This window comes from Chelmon rostratus, chromosome 16 (genome assembly GCF_017976325.1).
Source record: "Chelmon rostratus isolate fCheRos1 chromosome 16, fCheRos1.pri, whole genome shotgun sequence".
In the NCBI taxonomy this organism is placed as follows: Eukaryota; Metazoa; Chordata; class Actinopteri; order Chaetodontiformes; family Chaetodontidae; genus Chelmon; species Chelmon rostratus.
Genome location: NC_055673.1, coordinates 886,260 through 902,500, shown reverse-complemented (window position 1 = coordinate 902,500; position 16,241 = coordinate 886,260). Strand labels below are relative to the sequence as shown.

At 47.5% G+C, this 16,241-nt stretch overlaps 1 protein-coding gene across 1 annotated transcript in view; it reads right to left on the bottom strand.

The window, feature by feature from the left end:
* The window catches only part of LOC121619238 (semaphorin-6D-like), a 79,032-nt gene extending 68,367 nt beyond the window's left edge, over window positions 1-10,665 (bottom strand). The window contains exon 1 of the mRNA XM_041954797.1: window positions 10,489-10,665. The gene's annotated coding sequence lies outside the window, so the exon portion shown is untranslated. The remainder of the gene's footprint in view (window positions 1-10,488) is intronic.
* Window positions 10,666-16,241: the final 5,576 nt, after the last annotated feature.

The window sequence follows — 16,241 nt, the reverse complement described above, 5'->3', positions numbered from 1 at the left end:
ATGAACACATGAACGCCTGAACGCCTGAACACATGAACACATGAACGCCTGAACACCTGAACACATGAACACATGAACGCCTGAACGCCTGAACACCTGAACGCCTGAACACCTGAACACATGAACACATGAACACATGAACGCCTGAACGCCTGAACACATGAACACATGAACACATGAACGCCTGAACACCTGAACACCTGAACAGCTGAACAGCTGAACAGCTGAACACATGAACACATGAACACCTGAACACCTGAACAGCTGAACGCCTGAACGCCTGAACACCTGAACACCTGAACAGCTGAACGCCTGAACGCCTGAATGCCTGAACGCCTGAACACATGAACACATGAACACCTTAACACCTGAATACCTGAGCGCCTGAACACCTGAACATCTGAACACATGAACAGCTGAACGCCTGAATACCTGAACAGGTCGACCAGTCACTCCTGGGTGAAGCTCCATCCATCCACTCCGCCTTCCAAACATACTGACTTTATAGCTCTTTCTACTCCGTCAACTGACTTCCTCCTTCACTCACGTCATAATTACCACAGCCACTAGGGGTCGCTGCCCTACAATGAACGTAAACAGGGGTCACAATGGCAAAGGACGGCTGGTTTTTCATGACAATTTATGATACCTGCCTCAAACCGGACTCAGAGACGGAGCCCTGGTGGCCTCCTCTGAAGCTGGGTCCTCATGCTTCTTCTGGGGAATCTGGAGGTTTTCTCAGACCACATGGGAAACTGTTAGCAATGTGACTGGACTAACAGCAAGTTCTGCTAACTAAGACTAGAATCGTTCCGTGTTGACCCCTCGCCGTGGTTTATGGTCAAAGACGAGTCAGCAGGTTAGAATAAGATGAACAGTCATAAACTCATGAACCTGTTTGAAGGAGGAGCCAGAAACTTCGGACTGGAAACTCGTTTTCATCAGCTGGGTCTTTAAGTGACGACTCAAAGCTCACCGCCACACATGAGGGGAGAAGCAGACCATCTTGAATCAAGAGCTTCAGGCTCAGCAGAGTCTCCACATTACTGCTGACGTGATCGAGCGGGCGGAGCTACCGGCAGTCCGTCCTTCTCCAGCAAAGCATCGTAAGCTCAGACTCGGAGGTGCTGACATCGTCTTCATCTCTGTAGTGAACGATGAACAAAGTGTTTTTCAGATCTCTTCCAGCATCGATTCTGTCTTTAATCTTTCTGTTATTTTAGAGTAAAAACTCTCTGACAGCCTCTTGGTTTCTGAGCATCAGGACGTCGACGCCGGCCTGTCAGGCAACAGGAACTTTATCAAAGAGCGGCAGCGTTACAATCGCAGGAGAATCATCGACTCTGCTCAGGAATGAAAGACGAACATCCTCCACGTCTCTAAATTACAGCCTTCACATCAGAACCTGCACATGAAGCAATCAGGAGGTTTTGCTCTGCATGCTTCTCCCTCTCCTCAGGCTTTTCTTCCTGTTAATCACCTCTTTGTCCTTCCTTTCTTCTTCCTGTCGTCCTCTTTGTCTCACATCGTGATCGATGCCAGCCGCTGTGACCTCACTCACCCCTGACCAATGGCTGCTGAGAATTAAAGCTGGATGAAGGAGGTCAGACACCGGTGCTCGAGCGACTGCACCTTAAAGGGAAACTCCAGCATGTTTCCACGTCGAGTTTCAGTTGTTTACTGCATGCAGGTGTCTCACAGGGGGCTGCTAAATGTCCTCGGGGGACGTGGGACGTCGCTGCTGCAGGCTAACGCTCCAGGCTACATTAGCCGCCAGCAGCATCGCACAGTGCAGCGGTCGATGCTCCGTGTTGCTGCTGTTCGGTAATGAGGACTGCGGCTGACAGGCTGTTCTCTGCACTGGGGGGGTTTACCTCCCCACAAACAGACAGTTTTCATGCAGTTTGTTTACGGCAGAGACAGAAACAGAGAACATTTCCAGTTTTATAAACTCAAACTCTAACAGAGAGTCTGGGGGTTAAAGGGGTCACAGACACAGAAAAGTGTTGCCAACAACAAACAACATCAACTTAATTGGCGGTTTCCCCCGGGGGCCGGAGGTCAAAGGTCAAAGCTGGCTCAAAGACACGCCGAACACAGCGTTCAGCAGAGCGGACTCAAACGAGGCCGACTCTCCTGCCCTGCAGCGTCGGGTCGAGGGTGCGAGGTCAAACGGGTCAGCTGATTCCCAACGCAGCAGCTTACCGCCATCTGTGGGGCCGAGGGGGCACCCCAGCAGCCTCCTGATTGGTCGACAGGCTCTGATATCACTGCAGCGCGATTGGTGGAGGGGGAGTCAGGACCTAGTTCGAAGTCCTACATGTGACCCTTCTGGGTGACTGACAGATGGCCTGTGGGGGACACAGAGGTGGACTGGTGCATGCTGGGATCGCAGGGTGTTTGTTGTAGGGAGAATGGAGGACGGGTTCCACCCTGGATTCAAAATGATCAGTTCTGGCTTCAACGATGGAACAGAAACATTCAAGCTGTCGTGTGTTTGGGAGGTTTGGAGAAGAATATTTAAAACACAAGTTTTTAAAGATGGAGCCGATTTTTTCAGTCAAAACTAGAACAAACGTGAACGACAGAACCTCAGACTCCCTCTGAAACTGCCAAAGTCCGGCCTCAAGTCACACTGATCTACATGGATTTTGCATTTCAATGAACTTTTTCAAGACAAAATCAATCATGAACAGCTGATAACAACCTTCAGTGAGCTTTAAACCAAACGTTCAGTTCGTTTGAAGCAGTGAGAGGCCCGTCAGTGAGTCTGTGTTCCTCTCACACCAACACAGCAAATAATAACAGTGGCTAACAGCTAACCGCTAACAGCTCGGCCTGCAGCGGGTTTTAAATCTCTGTTAAAGCCTCTGATTTGATCTGGTTCCAGCGCGACTGAACTGCAGCCGAGCGTTGCCTCCATCTGTCGCTCGCTCTTCTCTCGCCGCCGAGCGAACACCGTCGATCAACTCTGATCTGTCGCCGAGGGAACGAATCCTGAACGTGACGTGTCGGGGAGTCAAGACAGAAAGATTTATTCTAAAAGTCAGAACAATTAAAGACAAAATGAAAAGTTTGAAGGACGAAAGCTCACTCACGACTCTGGAAACTGTACTTTCTACTAGTTTCTTCTACAGCTTTCCAACCTGAGGGTCCCAACCCCCACCAGAGGTCACCAAAGCTTCATGGGGGGTCTGTTTGATTCTAAGGTCTGTAAGAAAAGCTGTTTTTAAACTGACAGCAAGCTTTTCAATCATCTCTGTGAAGAAAACTGCATGAAAGTGTTGTTTTCTAAAGTTTAGATGATGATTTCAGGTACGAGACCTCTCACAGTGACTGAACAGACTGCTTTCACCTCACTCTCTGCTGAACAGCCTCGTCCTGCAGCTCCGAGCTAAAACAACCAAAGAGCTGATGGAACAATGGCCGAGTGTCAGAGAGAAGACAACACTGAATCTGCCTGTTCAGTATGTATGAGAGCTAAAAATGAAAAAAAAAAAAAAAATCAATACAGATGGAGAACTCTATAAAAAAGCTCCTAAAAATATCAGAAAATTCATCTGTGAGGAAATAATCTGCTCAGAATTCATCTAAACTCACACAAACTTCCTGCAGTTTGTTTGGGTTCATGGTGCAGTTCATCTGTTGTTCTGTCCTCTGATCATGATGCATCAATAATATAAAGTGATGTCATATCATGAGATCAATGACTTCAGTCAGAGGTCAGTTTAAGCTTTGAGAGAAAAGGAGTTTGTTCAGGAAACAGGTTGAGAAACGCTGCTCAAACCTTCATCAGCAGACAGACTTTACTCTGATTGATCTGATCTGACATGTGAGCTCACTTCCACTTATCAATAAATCCTAATAATAATAATAATAATAATAATAATAATAATAATGATAATAAATCATTGTCAGACAGAATCAATCTGATGCTTCCACTTCAGGAAGCTGTAACGAGACATTTAACGGAGCAAATCATTCATCCAGAATTTAATTAATCTGACCTCTGAGCTGTGATGTCACAGTGTACTCAGGTGTACATGGTGACATCACCGCTGGGCGTGGCTACAGGTGCAACAGACAAACACGAGATATCATTGAGATGAAGCTCAGTGTTAAATGACTCTTTAGTCACCAATAAACCCCAGACAACACCTACGACACCACAGAAGAAGAAGTGCTGTCACCTGGCCATAGAAGAAGACATGTTCTGCCTTCAGGGGGCGCTAGCAGGACTTTAGAGGAAACAGAGGATTGGAGATGACAGGATTACACTGGATTCATACACACCGGATTATCTACCCAGAGCGCGCTCGGGGTGTGTGTGTGTGTGTGTGTGTGTGTGTGTGTGTGTGTGTGTGCGCGCGCAGACATCAGGTTTTAAAGGAGCTCAGTATGTTGACAGTGTGTGTCTGAGTGTGTGTGTATGATTGTTCACTTCTGTCCACGTGTGTTTGTGTGTGAACAGTTTCATTATTTATTAAAAGATGTTTTTTTTCATTTTAGTTTCCATCAGACAAACAGGAGGAAATGTTCTTTTTGTTGGGACTATTTTCAGCGGCGGATGAATCCACATTGTGTGCTTTAGTGAGTGTCTGTGGCAGCAGGACTGTGTGTGTGTGTGTGTGTGTGTGTGTGTGTTCATGGTGATGAAGGAACAACAGTGAGGCTCACTGATCCATCAGGCTGTGATACACAGAACTGTTAGCGATTAGCGGTTAGCATTGACTGCTGGTTTGAAGAGACATCTCTTATTGTTTCTTCTTCTGTTTAAGTTATAACTAATCATTTTTTAAACGTTTTTTAAAGACTGTGATCTTTAAATATTGCCTTTTTCAAAATATTAAAAAATAAATTTATTCTTATTATATTCCAACTTTCTCCTCAAAACATTTGAACTTTATGTAAAAATATTTAATTAATTTGACTTTTATTCAAAACTTATATGTATATATTTAATATACTTAATATTTTTACTTATTTGTAAAAAAAAGTTAATCTCAACGTGTTTCCTTGTAAAATTCTGACTTTCTTCTTTTAATATTAAGACATGTTTCGGCCAAATATTCTGATTTCAGACCTTAAATCCATTTTATTTGACATTTCTTGTTCACCTGCAGAGACCTTCTGTTCTCACATTCAACACCTGAGACTCTGAAGGTCTCGTCACAATTAAAACTGATGACTGAAGCTTCAGGAGGACAAAAAAGACTTTTACTCTGCTGAACTAATGACGCACACACACACACACACACACACACACACACACACACACACACACACACACTCCTCGGATGCAGGTTTCCATGGAGACGTGTCTCGCCTCCTTCCCCCTAGCCAATTACATCTCTCCAGGAAGTTTAAAGAGGACCAATGGGGGCGCAGCTTCAAGTCGGGAGTTATTTTTAACCTCCATGTGAGCGAGACGGACGGGTGGAGACGACAGCGGGCCGACACCGGGGAGCAGGTGTCTGCTGTAAGTTTGAGGTTTTCTGTTCAAACACACCACAGCTAACACTCCTCCTCCTCCTCCTCCTCCTCCTCCTCCGAGCACACTGATAAAGAATCAGGTTGAACAAAGGCTGGTCAAAGACAACAGAGCGCCGTCATTTCCACACAGCAACACAGGAAACGAGTGAATCAGCTGCTGGAAACTGAACAGATGCTCAACAGCAGCGCACCAGCAGTCTGTCCTGAGGGTGGCGCCACAGGAAGCCACCAACTGAGTCTCTGATTGGCTCATCTGAGCTGGCAAGTGTTTGTCTGCAGTGATGTATAATGTGAGCGGTAACCTGAAGCTAACCTTACGACTCACCTACGACTGAATAACAAACAGCTTCATCACTTCAGCAGCTCGACAGAGTCGCCATGTTGAGACCAGTGATGAAGTAAAACCCCAAACACAACGCTGAAGACACGAGACGAGAGACAATCCAAAATAAAGCTCAGTGAAGACACGTTAGCTCCTGTCATTCCGTACTTACACTCTGTGCTGCTAGCCGCTAAATGCTAACAGGCTGACAGTTAGCAGACAGACAGAGAGACGGACAGACAGAAGGACAGAGAGACAGACAGACAGAAGGACAGACAGCTCTGAAGCTCTAGCCTGATGACCCGTCACACCTTCACACCTTCACACCTGTAGACTGTGTTTAACCTTTGTCGTTAGCTGACAGGACGTCAGCAGGAAGCTTCGACCGGAGAAAGGCTGCGTGGACAAAAAGCTGCTGTGAGATAAAGCTGGAGGATGTGAAGGTAAACCTGCGCAGCGAGACACGGGGTGACAGCAGTGAGCAGGTCGGCTCAGGTGTTCGCTCTCACACAGCCGCCCAGAGGAGGCTCCCACCGCCGGGACAAACCGAGCCTGCTCGCATCCTATCGTCTTAAAAAACGGCCTGACGGTGGGTCCGTGTGATTTTCACGCCGCTGAAGTGGCCAATTTTCCCCCGTCGGCCATCCCGCGGCTCCCAGACAGGCCGAGCGGACCTGACACACCCCGAGGCGAAGCTGCAGAAAAGCTAAAAAGCTGCTCCGTCACATGTTTGGCAGCCTGCAGATCCGACTCTCCGAGGAAACACACCTGAGAGTTTAAAGCAGGAAGCTGCAGCAGAAACGTGCTTCAGACGGGATCCAGATCTGATGTGAGGACAAAGTCCCTCAAAGATCTACTGTTAAACTCTCACTGACATCAGCCTGTTCACAGCTTCAGGTGAACTGCGAGTCATCATCCAACGAAGATCAACAAAAACTCACACAGCTGAACTACGGGTCTGCTGAAGGGACAAAAAGAGTCTGCAGAGAGAAACACAACCTGTTCCTCTGATTTTATCTCCTATCAGATGATCAGCTGATTCCTCCACACCACCTACACCTGCTGGGATCCACCTGGGTGAGCTGAATCTGTCCACACACACACACACACACACACACACACACACACACACACACACACACACACACACCTTCACAGCGTGACATTTCTTGCTGGGCGACATCTCTCAGACTAACAAGCTGAGGGAACAGCAGCACTAACAAAGACAGATCAGCTGATTTAACACACTGAATGTCACTGTGTGTGTGTGTGTGTGTGTGTGACATTTGAGAGTGTGTGTGTGTGTTTTTGAGTGTAACAGTGCATGTCTGTGTTCATATGTCTGTCTGTGTGTGTGTGTTTGTGTGTATGTGTGTGTGTGTCTGTCTGTGTGTGTATGTGCGTGTGTGTATGTGCGTGTGTGTATGTGCGTGTGTGTGTGTATGTGTGTGTATGTGTGTCTGTCTATGTGTGTGTGTGTGTGTATGTGTGTGTATGTGTGTCTGTCTATGTGTGTGTGTGCATGCGTGTGTGTGTGTGTGTGTGTGTGTGTGTGTGTGTGTGTCTTCTTCTGCTTTCAGACTGATCCATTAGATCCATGAGAGCCTGAGGGGTCCGGATCCACCACAAGCCAGAACCGTTCGTCATCATGAAACCTCGAACAGCAGCTGGTCCACAAACAGACGTCAGTTCATCGGCTCTCTCAGAAAACTACCATCATCTATATAAACCAGAGAAGAAGAAAAGACCTCATGACGTGAAGCTAACGATGATCAACATCTGCCGCTCGCGTCCGCATCCAGCTGACAAACAGCTGTTTACATTCAGTCATCCATCATGTGATCGCAGAGCGAGCTAATGCTAACGAACAAGCTAGCCGAGCTGGAGAGTCCAGTCGTGAACGCGCTGAATGGTGAAGAATGAAGAACAACAGCGAGCTGTGTGTGGAGTGTGTGGTCAATGTGCATCTTCATCATCCACCACGCAGGAAGCTGAAGAGGAGGACAGCGAGGAAGACTGTCTTTATGAAGAGCCACCATGTACGGGCTGAGTCATTTCTCATGATACACATCTGATAAACGTCCTTAAAGCCTCTTTAAAGCTTCAACATTAGCTCAACTCGCGGGTCGTGTTGGCTGACATTAACTTCGTGAGGTCAGCCAATATTTGAGCTGTGAAGTTCAGACTGGAGGTGAGCTTCAGTGGTTCTACTGCACGGAAAGTCAATGGGAAATGCAACCAGATGTGTATTTATATTACAGCGGAGGAGAGAGAGATCAGGTAGACTGAACACAGCCTGCAGCATCCTGTCTACGCACACACACACACACACACACACACACACACACACACACACACACACACACACACACACACACACACACACACACACACACACACACTCCCCCCCGGAGTCCAGAGCAGCCGAGCGAAGAGCCGAGAACACATCAGATCTGAGCTCCATTAATTTGTCCTCCCAATAACGTCAGACACACCGCCGGCTCTTAAACACTCAACACACAAGAGCTACCAACTGTGTGTGTGTGTGTGTGTGTGTGTCGATATCTGTCTGCACGCACACGCGCACACACACACACACAGAGGCACAAACATAATAAAGTCCACACATCGGCAGGCAGGTAGGCACGAAGCAGGAATAATAAACTGCCTGCCAAACTGTCTCTACACACACACACACACACACACACACACACACACACACACACACACACACACACACAGTGTGTTGGTGTGTCTCTCCTGCAGGCTGCAGAGTTGCTGCAGCTCTTCATGCAGAAACAGGAGAGATGAGTAGAGCAGCAGCTGAACTGATCCGGACTGAAACCAGGTTCCACAGTGTGAACGGGATCAGGTGAAATCAGATCAAATGTTGACTAATATGAAAAAGTCTAATAGGAGCGTTGATTTGATTTGATCACGGTGTCGATGGATACTGTGAAATATCTCTAAGTACTCAGTCTGGACTGAGTCAGTGTGAAGGTGGACTGAGAAACATTAACGAGCAGCTTCCCTCCATCACCTCCTGATTCCTGCTCGCTGACTGTCAGTGAGGAAGCTGTTGTTCATTAATTATGATCTTAATAACCGCAGCGGCGGCGGCGGCGGCTGCGGCGGCGGCAGGTTAACTGAGGGGAACTTTGCTCCTCCAGTCCTGACCTGCCTGCCTCCACCTGATCACAGGTCTGCAGGCCTCCATCACCACACCACCATGTGTCAGTCTGCTCTGCTGCAAGACGTCCCGCTTCACGGCCAACCGTACGGGCAGACGCCCTGATCCCCCCGCCGAGCATGCTGGGACACTGCGGCTGCCGCGGCAACCAAAACACAGAAGGAAAGACTCCAGGAACGAAGACGAGCGGAACAACTAATGGAGGAGAAGTAGGTGGACAGACAAGAATGAAGAAAGGAAAAGTATGAAGGAGGCATGGAAGAGGAGGAAGGAGGGATGAAGGAACAAAAGGAAGGAAGGAGGAGGAAGGAAAGGATAAAGGATGAAGGGATGAGACAGAGATGAGACGGCGACACTCAGTCTAAACCTGCAGGAAATCTGATTTACAGAGATCTGAAGACACAGCAGGACACACACACACACACACACACACACACACACACAGGGCTCTCTCCTGATGGTTAATCCGCTCTCGGTCTCTCTTCTCTGGGATTAGAGCGTCGCTGGAGACCCCGTGGAGCTCCACCACCTCACCTACACACACACACACACACACACACACACACACACACACACACACACACACACACACACACACACACACACACACACACACACACACACACACACACACACACACACACACACACACAGTCCCCCACCAGGCTGGGACAGGTACCAGAGACCACACAGAGTCCAGGCTTTAAACAGCCGAGTCTGAATATGAGGATCAGTGTGATGAAGAGCAGCGTCCAGACCTTCCTCCTGATGAAGCTCGACACAGTAACTCGTCTCATTCGACAATATTTTATCACACTCATTGTTTTCTTCAGTTTATTCTCATACTGAGTTCTGGAAACACAAGATCTGCATGTTTTTAACTTGTTTATTTTTCTATTGATATATTTATTGTGTTAAGATTTATATCCATCCATCCATCCATCCATCATCCATCCATCCATCATCCATCCATCCATCATCCATCCATCTATCATCCATCCATCCCTCCATCTATCATCCATCCATCCATCCATCCACCTGCCTACCTATTATCATCCATCTATCATCCATCCATCCCTCCATCTATCATCCATCCACCTACCTATCATCCCTCCACCTATCATCCATCCATCCATCCATCCACCTGCCTACCTATTATCATCCATCTATCATCCATTCATCCCTCCACCTGTCATCCCTCCACCCATCCATCCACCTACCTATCATCCCTCCATCTATCCTCCCTCCCTCCCTGGATTGACAGAACGTATTTGCTGCCGTGCTGTGTGCTCCCTCTGAGCTGCTGCTGGGTCTTTATGGCTGAACAGGAAGTGAAAGCAGACCTGTTGAAGGTTGTTCTACCTGAGCGGAGGTCTCACACCATCAGCTGATCAGCGACTGAACACTGAGGGGCTTCTGATGACGTCTGAAAACGTAGAGTCCAAATCCTCCACTTAAAGTCTGCAGATCGATATCAGATTACCTTTCTGAGGACGGGCGGCGACAGCAGAGCTGATTTATTTTCAGTTTCAGAGAGAAATCCGTCCTGTCGGGATCAGCGGTTCACTGGAAAGACTCAGATGTGACGGAGGAACCCCCCGAACCCCCGAGGCTCACGGCAGAGGAGACAGTTTGGTGGAACAGTTGATCATTTCTCGCTGTTTAACCAGAAAACAGAGTTTCTCCGGCTTTTCGTCCCAGAGGCGTCTGAGGCGAGGACGCCGTAAAGCCTCCCACCTGCGCGTGCCGTCTGCTGGCTCGCCGTTTTGGGTCGCGTTCAGACAAGTTAACCTGGGAATTTCTCCATCTCGGCTCCGGTACAACTCACCATCTGGCAGATTAGCTGTTAAAACTCAGTGAAGTGAAGTTAAGCGGCGCTGGCAGCCTCGCCGCTGTCAGACTTTACATTTGGAGGAGCGAGGACAAAGATTAAGAAGTTTTTAATTTGCTCCCAAAAGTTGATTTTTCATAGAAGCTTTGAGGCGGTTTAATCAGGTCAAAAGCTGCAGCTGCACACACATTCAGACCATAATCGTCCTGAAACGGCGCTTTTCAGTGTTTTTCAGTGTTTTCCACAGACACCGAGGAACACTCCAGTAAAGAAAAACAATATGCATGAACCAGCTGTACCTGGTGAGGAGGGACGGCCAATGACAGGACGGACACATGATCATAAAAAGTAATTGAAACCAGAAATCACCCGCAACGGAAGACGCATCCACACGAGCTGCAAAGGTTTCAGTCTGCAATCTGGACTCATTCCAGGATTTTACGAATCTAATGCAGACGTACAGAGACGAGAGGACGAAGGACAGAGTCTGGAGGGGGGCAACAGGAAGAACTGTTCATGGAGTTCATGCTGAGTGAAGACGTGACTTTAACAGGAGAGGAAGAAAACAGGGTTTGTTTCACAGCTGGCTGACGGTGATTCAGGGAGTTATTATCGATTTTTATGAATCAGGTGTTTGGTCACCACAGAATCCTCTTTTATTCTGATGAGGTTTGGTTTAGCTTTTTATCCTTGTTAGCTTCCTTGTAGCTGGAGCTAATCCTCCCGCAGTCCATGCGAGCATCTCACAGGATTAAGTCGGTTTATTAGACAATAAAACATCAAAACAGAATAAAGTCTGATGCTGCTGTGTGGGCGAAGCTTCTTCCTGTGTCACAGCCTCCTTACAGACGATTCCTGTCTGGAACGTTCCTTCAGCTCAGTTTGAGATGTTTATTATCAGAGACACATGATGCAAACATCTGCTGCTTCAGACTGATCTTTCTGTGACGTCATCAGCGCAGCATCGTCTGCATAAAGACAGACATCACATGAGAGGCCAGACTTTAAATCAGTCATTAAAAGAATGAAGGCCTGGATGAAATGGTCAAGAAACAGAGAAAGTAACAAATTAGACATAAAATTAACTTTAAAAAAGGTGAACCTGCTAAACTGGCTAACATGTTCAGGTCAAAGTTCAGCTGGTTAAACTGAGGTTAGAGTGCCAGCTCTCTGGCGCCTCCCCCAGGACAAATCTGACATTCTTTGTCCCGTTAGTGGTCAGAACAGAAGAGTCGTGTGCACTCCTCTGCTGCGTGACGAGCAGCAGTTATTTTTGAAAACGAGGTCCGAGGGGATCATCACAGGACAGATCGGACCGGAAACGTTAGAACTCCAGGGACAAACTGTCAGGAAGCAGTTTAGACACCTGAACAGCTGCACCGCCGGCCTCAAACCCACACAAACCGCCGCTGCTATTAATAAAACAACAGGTCAACAAATACCAGCCGAGCACAGTTTAAGTCTGACGACACGCAGGAACCGAGTTCCAGCCTCAAACTGTCACAACCCGTTTAAACAGAGCAAACTGCAGACGGGACGCCATCAGCTGCGACTGGAAGCTCAGCATCCAGAAATGTTCGAGAGAGAGAGGATGGATCTGCACGCACGCACGCAAGCACGCACGCACACACACACACACACACCAGGCTTAAATGTATGCAGCTGGTGTTTCTGCAGGCTGTCAGAGCTGAATGTCTCTCTGACAGCTACAACACTGAAACACTCACATACAGCCGCCCTGACTCTGTGTGTGTGTGTGTGTGTGTGTGTGTGTGTGTGTGTGTCTGTGTGTGTGTCTGTGTGTGTGTGTGTGTGTGTGTGTGCGTGTGCGTGTCTGTGCAATTTATCATCACACAAATGTTTCACGAGCTAAAAGCTGTTAGTGTTTGAATGAACTACAACTCCCAGAATTCTTCTTCTGTTTGTCAGATTAGAGAGTTTCTATGTGTTTGCATTTCATTGGTTCAAACACAGAGCGACTGCCGGGCATGATGGGAAACCAACTGGACCAACAGCCATTCCAGCAGCTGTACAGTGTGTGTGTGTGTGTGTGTGTGTGTGTGTGTGTGTGTGTGTGTGTGTGTGTAATGATGATTTGACTAAGAAACCATTATGCTAATGGTCCAGTGCCTGAAAGAGGTCAAAGCTAATGATGGATGGGAAGGAAGGAACCAAAAAAAGAGGAAGAGGAAGAAGAAGAAGAAGAGGAAGAAGAAGAAGAAGACGAAGAAGACGAAGAAGACGAAGAAGAAGAAGAAGAAGAAGAAGAAGAAGCGGGTGATGCTCGGGCCTTGCTCTCAGTCTACCTCCACCCCCCTCAGTGTGGTGTTCAGGCCGCTCATACAAACCATTAATTAGACAATGAATCAGAAACTGTGCTCAGTGTCCACTTTATTAGGGACGCCTAATGCAGTCTAATGCGTTCTGACTCACATGGAGCCATGCTAGCTCGATGTGTGCTGAGGTCAAACCGCCCTGCTGCTTTAAAAGAAGAGACATTCACTGTCAGCGAGGAGAAAACGACAGCTGAGTTCTTCATGCCGTCAGTAAACCAAATCAATAATCAATACTGGGCTCTTCGTATCTGAAACTCTTCGTGTAAAGTGCGCGGTGGCGGTACGAGCTGACGGGTGGCGTCGCTCCACTGACGGAGAACAGGAGTCAGACTCCGTCAGCTTCTACGACCATTTTCTGCTCCATCGCTGCCAACACGAAGAGCTCAGCGAGAGAGCGAGCTCCACTCCCGCAGCTCTCTCTCTCTCATCAGCTCAGGACGATTTCATGCTCTCGTTTCCTCTGAGCAGATGCTCGTCGTATTTCCTCCAAACAACAAAATCCACTCTGCATTTGTGATTCTGAGTGTAGTTAATGAGTTTCAGTGCGAGACACAGACACAGGTTTTATCAGCGCAGCTCAAATGTCAACATTCAGACGTTGCTTCATGCAAAGAGGCGAACAGAAGAGCTGGGGCTGGAATGTAACTGAGTACATCTACTCGAGTACTGCAGCCCTGCTTTGAGATGAGCAGTAAAAGTGATAGTTTGGACTCAGTCACAACACAAACAGACTTCAGATCTGCTCTGATTCATTCATGAATTCATTAAAAGCTGCCAGACTGCAGAGCTGATGAGAGTTTACTGTCTGCAGGAAGCTGAGGGATGTTTAGACAGGAAGCACTACGGATACACACACACACACACACGGCTCTGCATTTGTGACATTATGAAACAGCTATTAACTGCAATCTGGTCTATAAACATCAGCTGTCTGTCTGTGTGTGTGTGTGTGTGTGTGTTGATCGCCTGTCGTCTGGTTTTTGCTGCCTCATTTCAGATAAACAGACACATCAGACAGACAATTAACAGCGAAGGAGACACACACACACACACACACACACGCACGCACACACACACGCACGCACAGAGTTAATTAGTAAATACGAACTAAAAAACAATGAGGAGAAACGGATGGAGGGATGAGGAGGAAGAGGAGGAAACATGAGACAAAGAGGAGGCTCAGACTCAGACCAACACTCTAACATTAATGGAGAGTCTTCCTCTTCCTGAACAGCGTCTCAGACAGGAAGTGATGCGTTTCACCGGCTGCTTCTCTTTAGTTTGATGTGGAGAGAAAAACTGGCTGAAGTTTAACTTCCTGCTCTTCATCGTTCACCAGCCTCTGAAACTCCTGCAGGAGGAGGAGAGCTCAGATTGTAACGCAAAACCAACAGTCTGTTTCCGTGGTAACGCTGCAAACAGGAAGCAACAGGCTACAGGAGCTGTTTACACGAGCCAAAGACTGATGGGAGCTGTAGTCCAAACAGAAACAGCTTCTTTGACGACGTGAGGCGAGACGTTTGGCGCCTGTCACAGCTGGGACGGCGAGTTTATCTCCCCTCTCAACGCCAACGCCATACTCGGCTGCTGACTCAATTCGCGCTGCAGTAGTGCATTTCGACGCGAGGATTTATTCCAACCTTTGTTTACTTCATGAGCGCGAGGCCGTGGGAAAGAGCAGAATCCACCCTTCAACACACTCAGCCATTCTTTAACTGCGTTAAATGAAGTGAAGCGCTGCCCTGAGCTGCGTCTGAAGGCAGAGCAGAGGCCGAAGGCTGCGTGGAGATTTTATATGTCTGTCTATACGTGTGTGTGTGTGTATTTATATAGTTTGTTTTTTATTATGATCCCCGTCAGAGTTCACACTTTGTTAATTTAGCAGACAAAGAAGGCAGAAAATGTTCATTTCTGTTAAGACATTTTTTTTAGAAAATGAATTTAATGAGAAAAAATCTCCCTGAAGCAGAAAGAAAAATCCCCCGAGGAAACGTTTGTCTCTTAGAAAAGAAACGGAGGAATAAGTTTGGGACTTTGGGAAATTCTCACTTTGTGTGTGTGTCTGCGTGTGTGTGTGTGTGCACGCGCCCAAATTAATCCCCCCTCCAGCCGCGAAATTAGATAAGCACCAATCAGATCTACCCACAATCCCCCACGGCTGCTCCAAATGAATTCTGGGTAAATGAAGGACAAAAAAGTCAACACACACACACAAACTTCATCTGCCTGCTGATCCCAGTTATAATCAGGTGTGTGCGTGTGTGTGTGTGCGTGTGCGTGTGCGTGCGTGCGTCCTTTGAAGAAAAAGCCTCAAACATCTAAATCTAATCACAGCTCGGCTCGCTGCAGGCCGACTCTCTTCCTCTCTGAAACAAACTTTTATTTAAAGGCAGAACCTTCCTGCAGTCATATTTACACTGAAGCCTCTGAAGACACGTTTTCATGGGATTTATTAAACGAACAGCAGATAGAGCCCGAGGAGACGCTCGCTAAGCTAACGCGACGCTTCCTCCTTCCGTTTTATTTTCACTTCATCTGTTAACATTTGAACACAAAAGCTGAAAAGGATCCGAGCGTCGTTCTTCTCTCCGGCAGGAAAGCCTGAATGTTTTCCACACTTTCATTGTTTCAGTCGACTCGAACGATTCCTGCTTTCATTCGGCGACGATGGAAAACAGTCAGCGATTAAAGGACGACCTGCTTCTAAACAGCTCAGGACTGAAACTCAGCGCGCAAATCAATAAGAAAATGATCATTATGGTTATCAGTTTCCAGCCTGCTGAGGCTCACTGCAGCTCACTCCCTCTAACACTGTTACAGAGCTCTGCACACATTTAATGCTGGACCGCCAGGAGATCCGAGGTCCAGCTCCAAAACCACCGGATCCTACATTTCCCATAATGCAGCTGGACGGTGTGCAGAGCCTCCTTGCTGTTCAAACTCACCAGATTATAACAAAGACTTCCTGCTGTTAACCTGCAGTCCAACCCTGATGACATCACTGTGACATCATCACGGTGTCATGTTTTCATCTTTTAATGACGTCATCTCGTTTCTCTGTTTATCTCC